A 19,487-nucleotide genomic window follows, 5' to 3' on the forward strand; every position below is an offset into this window, starting at 1 on the left:
TTTTAGTTGTCCAGATAATTTCTTTCTATTTTTAGTAGAGATGGGGTCTCGCTCTTGCTCAGGCTGGTCTCGAACTCCTGACCTCAAGCTATCCACCCGCCTCGGCCTCCCAGAGTGCTAGGATTACAGGCGTGAGCCACCGCGCCTGGCCCAAGGTTTTATAAGGTTATATGAAAATTATGACAATATAAGGCTATGTAAGAAATAAGAAAAATAACAGTGGCTATGTGATCAAGTTCTTTTAATACATTATTTTTAAACTCGGGTAATTTACCGCCAGAGCTATTTGTAGGTTTTTTTTAATAAATGATCACAACAGAAATTTAATGTGTGTATATGTGTGTATAAATAAAATCTGTATACACCCACTGTCTCACTTGAACAGAAATATGTGATGCCATCTATAGTGCACATTTGTGGGGTTTTTTTTCCCTGCAATAGATCTTAACATTATAAACAGCAGGTGTCAAAAGAGATATATACCACTCAGCAATCTACAGATTCAGTGCAATCCTTATCAAAATACCAGTGACATTCTTCACAGAGATATGGAAAAAAATCCTAAAGCTTGTATGGAACCACAAAAGACCTTGAATAGCCAAAGCAATCCTGAGCAAAAAGAATAAAGCTGGAGAAATCAAACTATCAGACTTCAAAATATACTACAAAGCTGCAGTAACCAAAACAGCACAATATTGGCATAAAAACAGAAAAACAGACCAATGGAAGAGAATAGAGAACCCAGAAATTAATCCATGTATCTACAGCCAACTAATTTTTGACAAAAGCACCAAGAATATACACTGGAGAAAGAACAGTCTCTTCAATAAATGGTGCTGGGAAATCTGGATATCCATATGCAGAAGAATGAAACTAGACCCCCACCTCTCACCCTATTAAAAAATCATCTCAATACGGACCAAGGACCTAAATTTAAGAAATGAAACTATAAAACTACTAGAAGAAAACACAGGGGGAACACTTCAGGACACTGGTCTCGGAAAAAATTTTATGAATAAGACATCAAAAGCATAGGCAACCAAAGCAAAAATAAACAAATCTGATTATATTAAACTAGAAAGGCCTCTGCACAGCAAAGGAAACAATCAATAGAGTAAAAAGACAACCTACATAATGGGAGAAAATATTTGCAAAATACTCATCTGACATGGGATCAATATCCAGAATATACACGGAACTCAAACATCTCAACAGTCAAAAAACAATCTGATTAAAAAATGGGCAAAGTGGCTGGGCACAGTAGCTCACACGTGTAATCCTATCACTTTGAGAGGCCAAGGCAGGAGGATTGCTTGAGGCCAGGGGTTTGAAACCAACCTGTGCAAGAGTAAGACCCCAACTCTACAAAAAAACAGAGAGATTAGCCAAACGTGTTGGCATGCGCCTGTAGTCCCAGCTACTTGGGAGGCTGAGGCAGGAGGATCACTTGAGCAGGAATCTGAAACCACAGTGAACTATGATGATGCCACTGCACTCTAGCCTGGGAGACAGAGCAAGACCTTGTCTCAAAAAAAAAAAAAAAAAAAAAAAAAAAAGTTGGGGGAGAAGGGGAAAAGGATCGGAACAGATATTTCTCAAAAGATGGCATACAAATGACCAATACATGAAAAAATGCTCAACATCACTAATCATCAGAGAAATGCAAATCAAAATCACAATGAGGTATCATCTCATTCCAACTAGGATGCCTTTTATCAAAAAGATAAAAAATAACTAATATGCTGGGCGAGGTGGCTCATGCCTGTAATCCTAGCACTCTGGGAAGCCAGGGCAGGAGGATCACTTGAAGTCAGGAGTTCGAGAGCAGCCTGAGCAAGATCGAGACCCTGTGTCTACTAAAAATAGAAAAATTAGCCGGGTGCTCAGTGGCACGCGCCTATAGTCCCAGCTACTCCAGAGGCTGAGGCAGGAGGATCACTTGAGCACAGGAGTTTGAGGCTGCAATGAGCTATGATGACACCACTGCACTCTACTGAGGGTGATGGAGCAAGGCTCTGTCTCAAAATAACAAAAAACAAACAAACAAAAAAAACACAACTAATGTAGGAAATAAATAAAATAAAATAACTAATGCTGGTGAGGATGCTGAGAAAAGGGAATTCTTAAACACTGTTGGTGGGAATGCAGTTAGTACAGCCACTATGGAGAACAGTATGAAGGTGCCTCAAAAAACTACCAATAGAACTACCATATGATCCGGCAATCCCACTACTGGGCATTTCTTCCAAAGAAAGGAAATCATTGTATCAATGAGACATCTGCACTTCCATGTTTATTGCAGCACTATTCACAACAGCAAAGATTTGGAATCAATCTAGGTGTCCAATAACAGATAAGTGAATAAAAAAATGTGGTGTATATATACAAGGGAATAATATTCAGCCACAAAAAATGCCAAAATCCTGTCATTAGAGGCAACATGGAACTGGAGGACATTACGTGAAATAAGCCAGGAACAAGTTAAAACACTGTGTGTTCTCACTCATATGTGGAAACTAAAAAAAAAAAAGTTTTCTTATAGAAGTAAAAAGTACAACAGAGGATACGAGAGGATGGGAAGGGTGAGGGAAAGGAGGAATAGGAAGAGACTTATTAAAGGATACAGAATTACAGCTACAAAGGAGGAATTCTACAAAGGAGGAGTTCTGGTTCTATAGCACTGTAGGATGACTACAGTTAACAATAATATGTTATATAGTTTCAAGTAGCTAGAAGGAAGAAGGATGTCCCCAACACACAGAAGTGATGAATGTCTGAGGTGTCGGATATGCTAATTACCCTGATGTGATCACTATACATTATATGTATCACAGCATCACTAGGTACCCCCATGAATATGTACAATTATTGTGTCAATTTAAAAAAAAATTTTAAGAGATATAAAAATATTCATTTCCCAGGATTCTGCAGTCCTCCAAATCCATAGAGAATTACCAAATACATACAAAAGATCTGGGAGGACACATACACCAGAGAAGGAACTGCAATGGGAACAGGGATCAGGGAGCCATTGTTAGCCTTAGCAGTATTTGAATTTTCTTTTGTTTTTAGAACATGCATATACCCAAATATTATAGTTTAAAATTTTAAATTTTTTATCACTTATAAATTAGTCTTTTCCCCTTCACACTCTTTCCTCTGAACACCTCCCTTTTATCTACTTCTCTACCTCCAGAATCCTAAATGATAGTGCACATTTCTTCCTTTTAACAAAATTAATCTTACTTTCCCACATCCTTTTTCTGACTGAGAAGACAGTGAATGGATACACCCAAATTTCTAGGAATCATCGCCTGTCTCATTTTGTTGATAGTTAAGGACCCTGCCAAATTCTAATCTTCAGTGTTCAAGGATCTCATAAACCATATATATTTTTTTAATTAGAGTACCTACTTAAGAAAAACAGTATGGATGCCAACTAAACATCTATCATCTAATAAATCACAGGAATTAAGCATGAAAAATGAGGTAAACTTTAGGATACTCAAGAATCAACTCTAGGGGTACTTAAGAATCAACAGGGGTGCTTACTGAAAATGATCATTTCCCATCCCAGTCCCTTAGACACTCTAAATTAGAAGTGGAGGGAAGCCCCAGAATCTGAATTTTTAATAAGCATCTCCCTCTTCCAAGCAATTGTGTAGCAGACAGGCCTTGGATCATGCTTTAAGAAACAGATCACAGCTATGTTCCCTAAGCACTTTCCACAGTAAAAGATTTTTTTTCAAAGACTGCTAAGCTGAACAGTAGTCACACTGAGCAGGTCCTAGGTATCAGTTCCCTCACCCCCAAGAATTGCAAAAAATATAACAATTAAACTGTATTTACTTTATTGGTTGGACCATTATTTTCTTCAAGCTCCCAGAGACAATTATCCTACCTACTATTAAGGATTTTAGCTGTCACCCACAGTCTTGTTACACTGAGACATTTTCACACCTGGGATGCAATACAAAGGGCTTAATGGAATTTTTATGGCTGTGAAAATTAAAGTTCACTTGACTCAACAGAATAGTCAAATAAAACAAAGGAGAAAACCAGCCCCAAAGGCACGGGTTGAAAGCAGAGGCTTTTGACTTCCTGATGAGCCAGTTTTGCCCAGAAATTCAAACCATGGGATGCTACATAGCTCATATGTCCTTAGAGTGCCCAAATGTCAACTTATCACCACAGCATCAGCCAACACAGGCTTACTGTAACATTTGGAAGCATAAACCTGCTGTATAAAATGGCCTCTCCTGGGATACAAAGGCTGTCGCCATGGCAGGGATCATTCCATCTTGGGGCCAGAAGGACCAGGCAATCCCTTTAATCTTTAATGAGCCACTTTCACGTTCAGATATAGGAACTGGCACTGCATGAGGCTCAACCTGCTTCACAGCACTTTGCTGCAAAACAACCCCCAAGCTGTGTGAGGGCACACTAACCCAGTCTGCCCCCGCTGGTACATTTACCAGAATCTGTTCTATATAATGCAATTATGGGCACTTTATTATCCACTATGGTATAATACTTCAGAGCTCAGAAAAGGTATCCAATATTGAGAGTCTAGCAACTGCCTACCTGAGGCACAATGAAATACTAGGTTCCTATCAGTAATTGAAAAAGTAGCAAGCATGCAGGAAAAGGAAGAATCCAAAGCTGCCAGAACATAGCCTGAGGACCTGATGACAAGACTGGAAGAAAGGAAGTCAGTAACATGACCAAACTGCTATCTTGGGCAGCTCATTTCAGAAACCTGGCAACAGAAATCTTGGAAGCATTTGATGGGTGTAATTTTCTACACAAGGCTATTTCTTGTTTTTTTTTTTTTCCTTGAGCTGCTGATACAAAAAAAAGGGCAGGGAAAAGGCCCTTGTCATTCAAACTCCATCACCTAACCAACTATAATAGCTTCATAATGAAGTGACTAGTAGGCTCCTGCCCTATTACTTTATCTTGTCCCAGAAACCATCTCTCAGAACAAAGATTCTGTAATTCAACTTTGAAGACTTCCTGAATTCAAAATTCTTCTTTACCACACGCTGCTGGATTCTTCTCCTCTCCCAATACACACACACACTCACGTGCTCTCTCCCTCACACACATGCCTCCAGTAAGTGAAACTTCCTAAACTTTCACCCTGGTCTCCACTAAAAATGCCACAAGATTAAGTTACCTTTGTTCACGTCCCCAAGTCTACGGGGCCTTTGTTGACATGTGTTTCATCTGGAAGGGTGATTTCTAGCCAAGTAGATAAGATTACCTGTTTATTACCTACAGCTAATCTTCAAACTGGCTTCTGTAGGCTATGGAAATAAAAGGATAAGACTGCACAGCTTGAATGTCCCATCAAGATAATCAAAGTAATGGATGAGGAAGAGAAGACAGGAGGAGAGATTTCGAAATAAAGACTGAACTGCGCATTTCAGTAGCACTTAAGAAAACACTCCATCTGACTAAGCAGCTGATGAGTAGACAAATACCCAAAGGACTGTGCATTCTCTGAAGATTATTATGTTCACAGTTCTCACTTCCCCCAAGGTTCTGCGAGAGATCACATCATAAAATCAGCCCTGCATTATTTATAATAAAGTGGATAGATGCATCCTAACATCCAGAATTAAAGCTAATGAAACTACAACCTTATTTCGATCCAAATCCATGTAACAAAAAATAAAACTTATTTTCTTTAGATCTTTCAAAAGTACCTCTCATCCCTTTTATAATAGAACAAAGGTTAGAGAAAGGAACCCAAAGCTGTCCTGGGCATTAAATGTTTAAAAAAAAATTCACATGAAAAAAATGCCATTATACATTACCCATTGGAAAAGAAGCACTGCAAACAGCAGGTGGGGAATATATTAAATATTTAGATATATAATAGATACCACACACATATATATATGCATACATAACAGAGAGAGAGAAAGAGTGATACAAAATATATATTGTTAACAAGTCTAGAAACATTTAATAGTAGTTACTTCTGATGTGGACCATTTGACAAAAAATATAAAACAAAACAATTTGAACAAGTTTTTAGGGTCTTTCTGGGCCAAATTTTGAGTATATTTATGCATACATAACAGAGAGAGAGAAAGAGTGATACAAAATATATATTGTTAACAAGTCTAGAAACATTTAATAGTAGTTACTTCTGATGTGGACCATTTGACAAAAAATATAAAACAAAACAATTTGAACAAGTTTTTAGGGTCTCTCTGGGCCAAATTTTGAGTATATTTATGGCTATAGCCATTAAGACAAATTTATAAAGGATTAACAAGAAAATTCATCGTTTTAAAATCATATTGTTTGTTCACTGGCAGCACTACGCTCGGAGCAGGGCTGGGCTAGCTACTGCTGCTGGGTACAGACAGTTCCTCTTGACCCTTGCTCTCAAGGAAACCACAGCAGGGGAGTTAAGAAGCAAGTCAACAGACCACTGCAACACTGTAAGAGGCAGGTTCATAGAGCTAAAAATACACAACTCAAAAATCTTCTTTGTCAGGCAAATCAGTTTACTAAGTAATCTGATGAAATTTAAAAACCAGATATAACACCTCTCAGAACAGACAAAATTAAAAATGGGGGGACAATACCAAATGCTGGCGAGGATGCAGAGAAACTGGATCTCCTACACTGCTGGTGGGACTGTAAAAGGGTACAGTCACTCTGGCAAAGAGTTTAGCAATTTCTTTAGAAAACGGAACATACACTTACCATAAAGACCCAACAATTGCATTACTGGGCACTTAACTCAGAGAAATTAAAACTTGTGACCATACAAAGACCTGTACATAAATGTTCATAATGGCTTTATTCGTAACAGCCCCAAACTGCAAACAACCAAAATGCCCTTTTCAATGGGTGAATGGTTAAACAAACTGTGGTACATCCATGCCACGGACTACTACTCAGTAATAAAAGGAACAAACTATTGCTACACACAACTTGGATGGAGGGTGTCATGCTAAGTGAAAAATGCCAATCTCAAAAAGGTCACATACTTTTATGATTCCATTTCCATAACACTTCTGAAACGACAAAATATTTATAGAGATACAGAACAGATTACTGGTTGTCAGGGATGAGGGATGATGGGGGGAAGGGGATGTGTGTGACAATAAACGGTAGCACAAGGGAATCTTTGTGGTGATAGAACAATTATACAAATCTACATGTGATAAAATGGCACAGAGGTACACACACACATACACACAGTACTCTGTTAACTTCCTGGTTTTGATATTGTGCAGCTTTCTGTGAATCTATAATTATCTCAAAATAAGAAGTTTTTTAAAAAAGTGCAATTAGTCAACTGTCCAGCCACTATGGGGAAGTAGGAAAGGTGAAAAGCTGATAAAGCATAGCAGGTTTCATACTATTTTGCAGTCTCTATTGTGCCAGGGGGAGGGGAAGATAGATTCTTTAAGCATGGACCCACTGCTGACCCAACTACCTGAAACACATTCAGGCTTACCTGTGCCCTATCCCCCACGATATTTTTATTGAAGCTCCCCCAAAGCCATGAGCAATGGGACCGGAAGGCTGAAGAAATCCAGGCAGAATGAACTCTCATTGCAATTTTAGCTCAGCACGCAGTCAAAAGTGCAGTGCTTGGTATCAGAAACACCTGAAAACAACAGCAATTAGACAAATTGTGAAAGATGTGGTTTCTAGGTAAGGCGCCTCAAATGTGACCGGCTTCTTAGTGTAAACAGTTTTTCTTACAAAACTCTCAGTAACACTCTCCAAAATATGAGGAAGAGGTTGGTGGAAAAAAATAAAAACGATGCTTCCTCTGTGATTCTCTGAGCCCATACTCACAGAACTTCATATGAACCGAAACCAGAACATTTGTCTCAAGCCCAGATAACCCAGTTTTACTCTCTACACCAATCAGGTCTTCTTGCTGAAAATAGTCTACCACCATTTATTCCACTAACATCACTTACAACATGAGGCCCCGTGGGGCACCAACATCTATATTTCTTAGGCAGAAGTTAATTGTTGGGAAAGCCTATTGACAAACAAGGAAGACACTCCAAAAAGAAAAGAAAGAAAAAAACTGAAAACTGGAAAACCACAAACAAATTCTTCTTTAACCCAAACATACTTCTAAGGGTGACTGGCTTATATATTAAACACACTTATAATTTTAGAATTAGGAATAAATTACAAAACATCCCTCAGTGCTAACAAAACTAAAACTAGTAAAACAAGTAACAAGTATTGCTAATATAATTGTAAAAATCACATTCTACACAAGTAGGTCCATGTATAAAAAGGATAGTTTTAAGCCCACATTATATGAAATGGAACCTATTTGTAAAGACCTACTCGAAAAGTAATCACACTGGATGAGCTCATAGAGTGTGAGGGAGCTGTAGCCCAGTGGTTGAGAGTTCAACCTTTATAGCCGGACCACTTGGGGTTGAACGCTGCGTGGCCTAGGCCTGCTCTTTAACTTCTCTGTGCAGCCATTTTCACATCTGTGGGACACAGATAATAGAACCTACACACCTTGTTGGGAGGATTAAATGTGTTAATATAGCAAAGTCCCTGGCACGTGGAAAGCACACAGTAACTGTTGGTAATTTTTATATAGGTAAAATATGGGACGGGTGCAGTGGCTAACACCTGTAATCCTAGCACTTTGGGAGGCCAAGTCGGGAGGATCGCTTGAGGCCAGGAGTTCAAGACCAGCCTGGGCAACACAGTAAGACCTCATCGCTACAAAAAATTTTTTAAATTAGCTGGGCGTGGTGGCGTGCACCTATATATAGTCCCAGCTACTCTGGAGGCTGAAGTGGGAGGATTGCTAGGGCCCAGGAGTTTGAGGTTGTAGTGAGCTATGATGACGCCACTGTACTCTAGCCTGGCCAACAAAGTGAGACCTGTCTCAAAAAAAAAAAAAAAGAGTTTGTTCTAGAGATGCTTAAAGAAAAAAACACTTGACTGGAATAAGCTAGACATATACGATACTTTTCTCCCATTTCTAGTATTCTCAACTATTCAGGAAACACCCATAGACATTTTTGGCATCAAAAACATAAATTGTTTCCAAAAGTATTAGGCAATGCTTGTCCAAAGGCCCCAATAATTAAGCTAGTAATTTAGACAGCTGTGTTAGGAGCCACAGAAGCTGCATTTTCTAACCAGTATTGCTTCTGAACAATTGCAACTTTCTCCAGTGCAAAGTCCAGACACAGGAAGCAGTGTTCCCCGAAAACATCCAAACACTTTCATTATTGTTTAACTACCAAAATAACAGTTCCAATAATCTATCAAGTTTGACATTTCATCCAACTAGGCAATTAAACCTGGATGTAAAACATGCATGGAGAGATTTTTACCCCCGTTCCAAATCAACACTAATTTTGACATTATAACCATACAAACTAATAATACTTCTTTGTAGACTATAAAAAAAAACTTCTAAAAAGCAAACACAAACTAAAGTTCCTCAAACAAATACTGCACATCCCCAAATTTTATTTTTTTCTACCACCTATAAGCATCTTTATTAGCTGTGTGCGAGTTTAGGCCAAAAAGCTGGAAACTCTTTTCTAGCATTTAATCAAAAGAGGGGACTATACATCCTATAGCTCTGATTAAAAGGCCATTAGAGAACCCAATAAGGAGGCACCATGGGGTAATCTAATGGGAAGAGCACCAATCATAGCAGACCTCACTTCTGGTCTCCAAGAGCCAACTACCTGGAAACTCTAGGTAAGTCTGAGTCTCTCTACTTTTCTGTGTCTTAAATTCCTCCTCCACAAAATAAAGGCACCTAACATTAGAATTTCTCAATCTCTCATTTTTTCTTACATATGTGGTTCTTTCTCACAGAAATAACTTTCTCCAAGTGGGTTCTGCAGATAAGCTACATCAGAATCCCATGCTTCATTCCCAAACACTTTGATTCTGTAGGTCTGGGCTAGGAACCAGGAATCTGCATTTTTCCAAGCACCCAGGAGATTTTGACACATATTAAATTTGAGCAATAACATATAACTTTACTAAAGTCTTTAGGAATTATTTAAAAAGTCACAATTTGTGTGTAATCCCCAATAAAGAAGTTATTTTAAGTAAAAAAATATTTTAAAATCAGAATAGTCAGCCAGGCACGGTGACTCACGCCTGCAACCCCAGCACCTTGCGAGGCCAAAAGCAGCCTGGACAACATAAAGAGAACCTGTCTCTACAAGAAATTAAAAAAAAAAAAAAAAAATTAGCCAGGCATGATGCTGTGCGCCTGTAGTCCCAGCTACTCAGGAAGCTGAGGCAGGAGGATCGCTTGAGCCCAGGAGTTGGAGGCTGCAGTGAGCTATGACTGTACCACTGTACTCTAGCCTGGGCAAGAAAGCAAGACTCTGTATCAAAAAACAAACAAAAATAAAAAACAAAACAAAAACTGTTTTCTTGATATGATGTTCAGAACTCTTGAATTTTGTACCAATCCTTCCCATACAAAACTAGAGGCTTAGTTTTATAACATTTGTGTTGTTTCTAAAATGATGAGATAAGAAGATTAAGATTTCAGGTTGCTTTTTGTGAGCATTTCCACAAATAACAGTGCAGGTATATATAGCCTGTATCTCAAATAAAAACCAAACTAGATATAACTGTCAGCATACTTTTTTTTTTTTTGAGGCAGGGTCTTGCTCTGTCACCCTGGCTAGAGTGCAGTGGCATCATCATAGCTCCTCAATGCAACCTCCAACTCCACACCTCAAGTGATCCTCCCACCTCAGCCTCCCAAAATGCTAGGATTACAGGCATGAGCCACCATGCCCAGCCCTTTCATTTCTAATATTGTTTTTGAGTAGTACAAGAGACATGTTGATGTGCTGTATAAAAGTCTTTTTTCAACTAAATGCAATTGAGGAAATTGATGAAGATCACCTAGAGGTGAAGCTGCAGAACTATCATTTTTATGTCCCCCATTAATCACTGGGTTCACAGTTACTATTCCTCAAGCTGCCAGTCTACAACTGTGTCAACAGTCCAGAGAGTTGGGAAACACTGAACTAGATCAATGGGAGTGGGGGTTATGATTCAGAGTCATCCGGGCACTCAGTTCAACCGCATGACCAAGGGTATGGAGAAAGCTGGAGCGCCCGTTATCACGCTCTCAGAAGAATATTCTGACAGCCCCCTCCCTACCCACTCAGCAAATACTGGCTAAGGTGTACTCAGCTCCGACACAGAATTATTATACAACTTTTCCATCAATGTATGATAAAATGACCAAGAACGATACCTGAATCTAGTCATTCCCAAAAGGTAGAAGTAGACAGACACTGTACACCAAAAGCCAGTTGAAAAAAGAAAAAAAAAGTAGACAACCATGAGAGAACCTGAAGAACTAAGAATCTTCCACTGTGGACTGGGCAAGTCCTTGTCCCCAAAATTATTCCTTCCCACCCTCTTGCACATAATTTTTGCCCCTGTTCCTCTCTACCTTCAATAAAAATGCAAATTACCCAAACTGCGGGTGGTAATCTGCAAAAAACAATTTCTCCCTCTTCTGAGGACCATCCTAGATTAAGTATTCCTCAAGCTATCTGAACTTCAGCTAACCTTCTCCTGCTAAAGCCCTAGAAAACACTCTGCCACCTCTCCCCAAATTAAAACACTCCTCTGCCTGGAATTTTAGAATAAAGCTTATGCTCTGGTTAATCTTCCACACAGTGTAAAATAGTAATTTATCATGATTAAGAGGGGGTATAAGGCAACCTAATTGCAACTGGCTATACGATCACTCACTCAAGACCTAGGAGAAGGTTGGAAGTAGACAGAGTTCGAAGCTTGGTTATTTCTCAAGTGGCTATTTTAATCATTAATGGAAGTAAAAAAGCATGGGAAGATTAGCAAAAAATGCAGGGGCAGAGGGAGACACACTATCCTACATATTTTAGGATAAAATATATTGATTCATGTGTCACTAAGCCTATATACATGTGATCAGTACCAAGCCTAGGAAGATTTTCCAAAGCAAATGAAAAGAGTAAAACAAGAGAGTGAGACGAAGGAGGAGGACACCTCATTTACTTAAGAAAAGCTTTTTTCCTTCCAAATCTTTTAACATAATCCAGCAGTTGCAAACAAACAATGGTGCTGATTACTAATGAATTGCATTTAACCACTCAGAAGCCAGCAGAGCCTCCAGTTGGCCAAACTTCCTGTAAATTTCAGGATGACTAGGCAACATTTCTTTAAGGAGGATCAAAACAGTTAAAATGTTTCAGCAAATCATTGGCTGCAAGCATTTCAAATCCGGGTGGGCTTGCCCTGCCCTTAGAACTAGCCTGGTAGAAACAAATGGCTGTCCTAGGAAGCCTGCTCAGTACACAACCCAGAGATAATGCAAACATTATATGTAATTCTAAAAAAGGCATGTGAACACTGAACTAGGAGATTAGGCTTAACCTGTAGCATCGGAGAGGGGCAGCTTTAAAAAGTCAACTTGATAAGGAAAACCCCCATCTGTTACTTGGCACATCAGCCACCTGAGATCCCCCCACCCCTCACGGAAGACCGGCATCAGCATAATACTAACCTAATACCTGGCCCATCAACTAATCTATTACCGGGCACATCAGCATAACACTAAACCTACTACCTGGCGCATCAGCATAACACTAAATCTATTATCTGACACATCGACTAACCTATTACCTGGCAGGCATTAACCACCTGACACCCTACCCCCCAAACCACAACTTAATAAAAGTGGGAAAAATCGGGTAGACGGGGCTCAGAATCTATCTGGTGGCGAGGGCCCTCTGGGCCCGCCGGCAAATAAACTTTGATTCTCCAACGTGTGCCACTCGGTTTGTCGTCCTCGGGACCACCTGCTATAACAAACTAACATTAGCTCAACAAAATCAAAAATTTAAATGTGTTCAAAATCAGCGCATGGGGGTAGCAGCTGAAAATGTTCAGAGAGCACAAGATTTTGCTGTATCTTTTTAGAGGAGAGGACAATGGAAAAATTGCCAAACCAAGGTCACTTTGCCTTAAAAAAAAAAAAAAAAGTCAGTAGCCTTAAGAGAGATAAAAACATGTGTAGGTCATAACCCTGTGAAATCAGCTGCCAGGTGAGCAGCTCTCCAAGAATCCTGTAGGAATTTTTTTTTCTTTTTTTGAGATGTGGTCTCACTGTGTTGCCCACGCTAGACTCTGGGGCCCAAGCCATCTTCCTGCCTTAGTCTCCAGAGTAGCTGGCACTACCACCCACCACACCCAGCCCTCTGGGAAATTAAATGTGGATTACAGTAATTAAATGTGAAGTCTCCTTGAGAGTAACTTCCATTCCGGAAGACTAAAGCCATTTCTGTGAAACATATCATAGAAAAATTGTGAAGAGGATTTACCAGGCATCACAGCCTTTCTACTTTCACATCAGGTTGCAAACACAATGATCTAAAAAGAACAGAACAATCTGGGGAAGGAATTAAATAATACAGCTTATCAGAGAAAGTTCATGTGCCTATGTAACTGTAATATACTTAGAAGATTCCAAAAATTACATTTCCTCAAAAGAGATATAGGAAAAACTATAATCTTGGGGTAAAAGGCCAAACATTTTCTCTTCTGAATGCTTAAATAGCCAATTAGGTGTCTTAATACATTAATTCTATAGAGAGAGTGACTGTTACAGGAAAGTTGAATAAGATATCTCAAAAAATGTACCCCGGGGCCTAAATCCATTCAACTAACAGTAAAATCACCCCTCAGAAAAGCTGTTTTATGCAACATCTAGTATTTTAATCTTCTAGCTGCCAACAGAAATATATAAAGAGCAGAAATTAAACTAATTATGTCAGCAGCACAGTGAACCAAACTTTAATTGTATTACACGCTAGTCAGACATTTGCCAAACAATACAAAGGCCCTTAACGGCAGAAACTTCTTTAGAATATGATTCCCAATCAAAATGACAGAAATTAGTCTGTTTAGGCAATAAATGGATTCATAGTTTAGATGTAAAAATTCAACTGATATCATAATTCAATATAAAAAATACATAGTATATGAAACTAATCTCTAAAATGGATTTAAATCACCCTGTGATTTACATATGCTGTATCATTAATAGGCCCTTTAAGCCAGTATTGCACTAATCAGCTTTTTTTTTTTTTTAACATCCTCTGCACAAAAGAGCCTATTTATTCATTTAGCAGGGAGACAGGTGTTAGCAACCAGCCACCTCTTTTAGCTTCAAGTTCCAGGGACCTGGTCTGTGATGATGACGATTGGCAAGTCGAAAGAAGGGCAGTCTGAAAGAGGGGAAAGGAAGAGAAAGGGAAAGAGAAACAAACAAAGGAGACCAAAAGGGAGAACAGAAGATAAGGAAAGAAATGGATGTCAGGTGCTACTCAGTGAGGCCATCCGAGAAGCCTCCTAGCCTAATCTGAGCCACAAGGCTACCGTGTAAATATATACAGCAGAATGGCAGAATTTGGATAATGTTATTCATTTATTCTGGCAGATAGTAACTCTGGGCACATGCCAACACTTCATTCTAAAAAATTTTTTTAAAGTGTTGTTAATTGTCCTGTGACTCATTCTTCTTACCCATATTCTCTGGTTCTTAACTTTAGTCCTCACTCTTTCATACATTTTCTAAAAGAGCTGAGTAGATATTCCTGGAAAGAGATAGAGAAGGCTGGATTTAGAAAGACATCTTAAGCCTACGGAATAAAAAATCGTATGAGAAAGTGGGAGAAGGGACATTTACTGAGTTGCCTACAACATACAAAGAATATATTTTCTTTTATTCCTCACACGCACATTTTCCCTCTTTTAATCCACATAACAATTCTACCAGGTATTATTTTCATCTTGCAGACGAGGAAAATGAAACTCACGAGAATAAATAACTTGCTTAAGGTAGCACAGCCAGGAAGTGGAGGAGCCAGGATTCAGGTTTGTATATTTCCTAAATTGTTAGGCTTTTCCCAACTTTAATTCTGGCCTAACATATCTAGTGCCTGATTCCATTTTAACTCAGACAGCTCTGTATTTCAGCAATTCTTCTTCCTTCCATGAACTCAGCAAAGGACCTGTGATTAAATTTCATTGACTTTTCTATCTCCATGACTAGAAGAGAATTAAAATAAATAAATAAATTTTAATGACTTTCTTAAGCACCTATTATTTTCAATAAGGGCTTCAGCTCTGTGTGGAAATAAAACTGGCACGTTGACTTTATTTTAAAATCCTACACACAGAGAATTCCCAGGCATCTCTCCCATCCAACACTGAACATAACTAGATTCCATTACCTATTCAGATCTCCAGTTGTTTCCACATTATCATTCAATTGTCCATTCAGTAGATAAAGGAAGCTACTTTCACCAAAAACCTCCCTCATGACTCCTGATAGATAATACAGCAGAAGGGGCCTAGCTGTAAAGCAATTTACATAAAAGTTATAAAAGCCCTTTGTGATCTGTCATGACTAGGAAATGGGCTATTCCAGCAAATCAAACATCCTGGATAGCATAATGACGCTACTGGAGGGACTACTGATTTATACAGAATTTCAGTGCCTACAATTTCAATTTAAACATTAAAATAAGAAAAAGGGAAGAGAAGTGAACCCCAATTTGCAAAGTTCCATAGGCCTTGAGGTACAGGAGATAATAAAAAAGTATGAAGACAATAAAACAGTGGTTCCCAAACTTAGCTTTCAGAAGCACTTGGGGAGCTTTCTGGAAATACTAGATGCAAGGGAGGTTTTTAAAATGTAGCCTCCCAGTCATCAATTACCCACTCAATCAAAATCGCCAGGAGGTGGGGCTGAGAAATCTGCATTTTTAAAGAATACCAAGGTGACTCAGAAGCAAACAGCCAAGTACCTAATCTTTCTAGGAGCGGCTGGCTTTTGGGAACTCCTTACAATAAAACATGTTTAAAAGGCTAAAGCTGCACTGGATACCATATGACCTTTCTTTGATGATTCAGGAGACTTCAGATCTCCCACTGCCACTAGGTCGTCATTCATTACCAGTCACTAGTCTGTACTGGCAAAACTAGAAAGTAAGGAAAGGTTAACAACGATTTCCTGGTAGTAGAAAGCTAGAAAAACCAGCTTTTATCTTATTATCAGATTCAAAAAGCTGGTTTTCCCCCAGAGGAAATGCAGATTTTATGCTTGCTTTTGAAAAGGGAAAATGTTTAAAAACATGCAGGGCTCCTAACCAAGTGCTTAGCTCCACTTTTGAAATGTTAACAACCCCAGATACACCAAAAATGTGTAATATTCGACCTGAGTAAGACAAGCAAATAAGGAACTTCATGACAGTCTTAATGAAGAGAAAGGATAATGGGTTTAACCTAAGTCTGGCATAACAGGATTAGGAATGACCGCTGTCCTGACCATGGCAACAGTTAAATCCTGGAAACAGGGAGAGCAGAGGTCTTTAAACATATGAGGCCAATTTCTACCTATCCGAGATGGCTTTTATGTGAGATATAACAGGATATCCTACTAAGAGCCTAACTGGTTTTAGGATTTTAAAACTCCATAACTGATATAAAGTCACAAAACAAGAAAATGTTCAGATATTGCCCTATTAAAGAAATGGGAGTCTGTGTTTGTACATCAAAGGATTGTCCGTACAATTGCCAAAATCTTTCTTACGTAAACACCAAGTAACCATTACCAATAACCAGTAGCCTAACAAAAATAACCAGTAATCATTACTAAACCAGTAACGATTACCAAACAATAATGATGAAGCAGCTCCTCCCTTGAGACTTCTCCAATAGCAATTTAAACTATGAATGCTCATTAAACTCTAAATTATCTCTTAACTCTGTATTGCAGGGGTTATGAGATTCCAAGGTGTAGAGGTCAAATCTTTCTCCCAAAACATAAACACTGTGGCCAATACGAGTTTGGTACAAAAGTCTCTATCATTAAAACAATAACAGTATTAAAGGTTTTATTACAAGAATAAAAATCAAGGTCGAATTAATCCCCCTAAGAACTCCTTAGGTTTATATAGGTGTTTTCACAAAGTCTTAGGCATGACACTCATACAGATGGGTGTGGCTGTATGTAACATCACAATGCACATGTAATTAGAAAAAAAACTGCCCTCTTTTGTTATTGTTCCTATTTTATCTTCTTAAATGCTGGTCACTGAAAATATTTTTCCACTGCTATTTTAAGAGCCCTTAAAAAGGTGTTCCTATTAGATGGTATTAAGCAGAGTTATGTCAATTGGCTTGGCTGTGAGAAAGTTTGAAACAAATTAATTTTTAACCTGAGAACAGCTTTCTCTTATTGTGCATATTATTTTAGAAGTTGGTTAAATTGGTTGATTTAGAGTATTTACAGCCCGTGTTCCCAATGGAAACGGTCAGAATAACAGCTGTCTACCTGATCATTACTAAAGTTTTTAGTGGGCTGGTCTTTTAATGAGATAGACATTAAAATGTGTCTGCATATCCTAGATTACATAGGCATTTTCTTCAAACACAATCAAGTTATTAGTTAGCCCTGCCACATTAATAGCAATTGTTATGCACAATACCCAAACATTTTCAAATTTAAGAAAATAACACCGCCAAATAAACTGTAACTTAGGAATTGTATTCTGAAATCCAGAATTAGGAAATATAAAGTTTCAGAAACGCTTGGCATCTATTTCCTTGAATGTGAAAGAGAATGCAATGAGGGCAAAGGATAAAGTTGTCAAACCTGAAATCCCCTGAACAGAAAGGAAATATCACAGCCAGCTTCCAGACTAGAACTCCATGCAAACTCAGCCCAGCACCATGTCCCCTTGCCTACTTTTCCTAGAAGAATGATAAAACAAATGGGCAGCCTTGTCCACATTCAGTAAACTGAACTCAGCGGGAGAACCACAAGGCTCCCCAAACAGTTGCAGCAACAGTGGTAACAGGAAGTCTCTCTGTCCTCCAAACCACCAAAGGCATACATAAGGAACTTACTGCTTTCTCAGACGGCCACATGCACCCCGGGGTGTTTGTTCATCACATCACTCTGGCCTTTAACCAGAGTGCAAAGTGACAGCTGTGGGTAAAGCCCTATTTCCAAGCTAACAATAATCCTTCCCTGTGGTACGCTGGGAGGTGCGTGATACACTCTTGATTACCCAAGCAGGTTTTTTTCCTTTACAACAAATGTCGGACCAACAAAAAGGAGAAAACATGCTGTTGTCTCTTCTGCCAGCCTGAAATCAACCTCTGAGCAGACGGACAGATGCCCAGCGGAGGCTCTCGGCTCCCCTAGTCCGGCCAGACTGCCCCATGCCTGCTCAAGTGTCTCCTGGGCAGCCCCCGAAGAGGGGCTCCACTCTCCTCTCAGTCTTGACCACTCCCGCACAGTGGCGACCTCACACACACCGTGAACAGAGGACAACTCCCAAGAGACGAAATAGCAGACCCTAGGGGGAGAACCACATTTCCAAACTTCTCCATGAAACCTCCAAACTCCAAACCTCCTTCCTCCGGCTGCCTCCGTCTTCCAAGGAGCCCGCGGGGCTCCTCCACTGAGGGACAGGCTAGTTCCTTTAAAGGGGCAAGCAGGCCGCCGCGGACCTGCCTCAGTTTCCTCTGCGGTACAAAGAAGCATCTTTCCCCCACAAGCCAACTGGACCTGCCGGTCTGCAAGGCGCTTGGGGATAGTTGGGGACACATGTCTCCTGTTACCGCCCCTAAGGATGAAATGCTTTAAGGGGACTTTTTATAGGACAGGTGTGGGCTGCCCTGAATTTGAAGAGTTCCAGCAAGGAAGGGGCTTCCCCAATCTCCTGTAAGGGAGAGAGTCCCAGGCCGCGCCCCACACAGAGGAGGAGCCCCCAGGCTACTGTCTGGAAGTGCCGGAAGCCAAGAAGCGCCCCCTTGTTCTCCCAGGGACCCCACCCCAGGCGCCCTGCGGACCCCAGCGCAGCCGCCGCCGCCTCCTCACCTGCCGCGGCCGCCTGCCCGGCCCGCACCTGGAAGGGGAGGGGAGGGGCCGGATCCGGGCCGCGGACGCCTCAGGCAGGGAGGCTGCGGACTCCGTCGTGGCGGCGTCTCCGGGGCTGAGGCGCCCCCGGGGGCGGTCGCGACATCCTCACGGACGGCCCCAGGAAGTCGGCCCCCCCACCCATCCCCAGCCGCCCTGCCCGGCCCGACCGCTCCCGCCCCTCGCACGGCCCCGCCCCGGCTCGGCCCCGCCCCCTCGGGAGCGCGCCTCCCGCTCCCGCCGCGCCCGAGCCACCATAGAGAGGAGCGACGCGTGCGGCGAGCTAGAGCGAGGCCTCCGCGCGCGCCCCCTGGTGGAGCCGAGGCTCCCGGAGGGGGAGCCGGGCCGGGCCTGACAGTGGAGGCGTCTGGCGCTCCAGGTTCCCTTGGTCGCAGAACTCTGCGAGAGGAGCAGAAGGGCCCAAAGGGTCCAGGTCCCAGTCTCAGCTGGACCAAGACCCGGCTTGGTGACCTTGAGCGAGTCCCTT

At 40.6% G+C, this 19,487-nt stretch overlaps 1 protein-coding gene across 1 annotated transcript in view; it reads right to left on the reverse strand.

The window, feature by feature from the left end:
- RFFL (ring finger and FYVE-like domain containing E3 ubiquitin protein ligase) overlaps window positions 1–19,176 on the reverse strand; it is a 62,422-nt gene extending 43,246 nt beyond the window's left edge. Inside the window, exon 1 of the mRNA XM_012648674.1 lies at window positions 18,962–19,176. The gene's annotated coding sequence lies outside the window, so the exon portion shown is untranslated. The remainder of the gene's footprint in view (window positions 1–18,961) is intronic.
- Between the last annotated feature and the right edge of the window lie 311 nt (window positions 19,177–19,487).

Source organism: Propithecus coquereli, unplaced genomic scaffold (genome assembly GCF_000956105.1).
Source record: "Propithecus coquereli isolate 6110/MARCELLA unplaced genomic scaffold, Pcoq_1.0 Scaffold291, whole genome shotgun sequence".
In the NCBI taxonomy this organism is placed as follows: domain Eukaryota; kingdom Metazoa; phylum Chordata; class Mammalia; order Primates; family Indriidae; genus Propithecus; species Propithecus coquereli.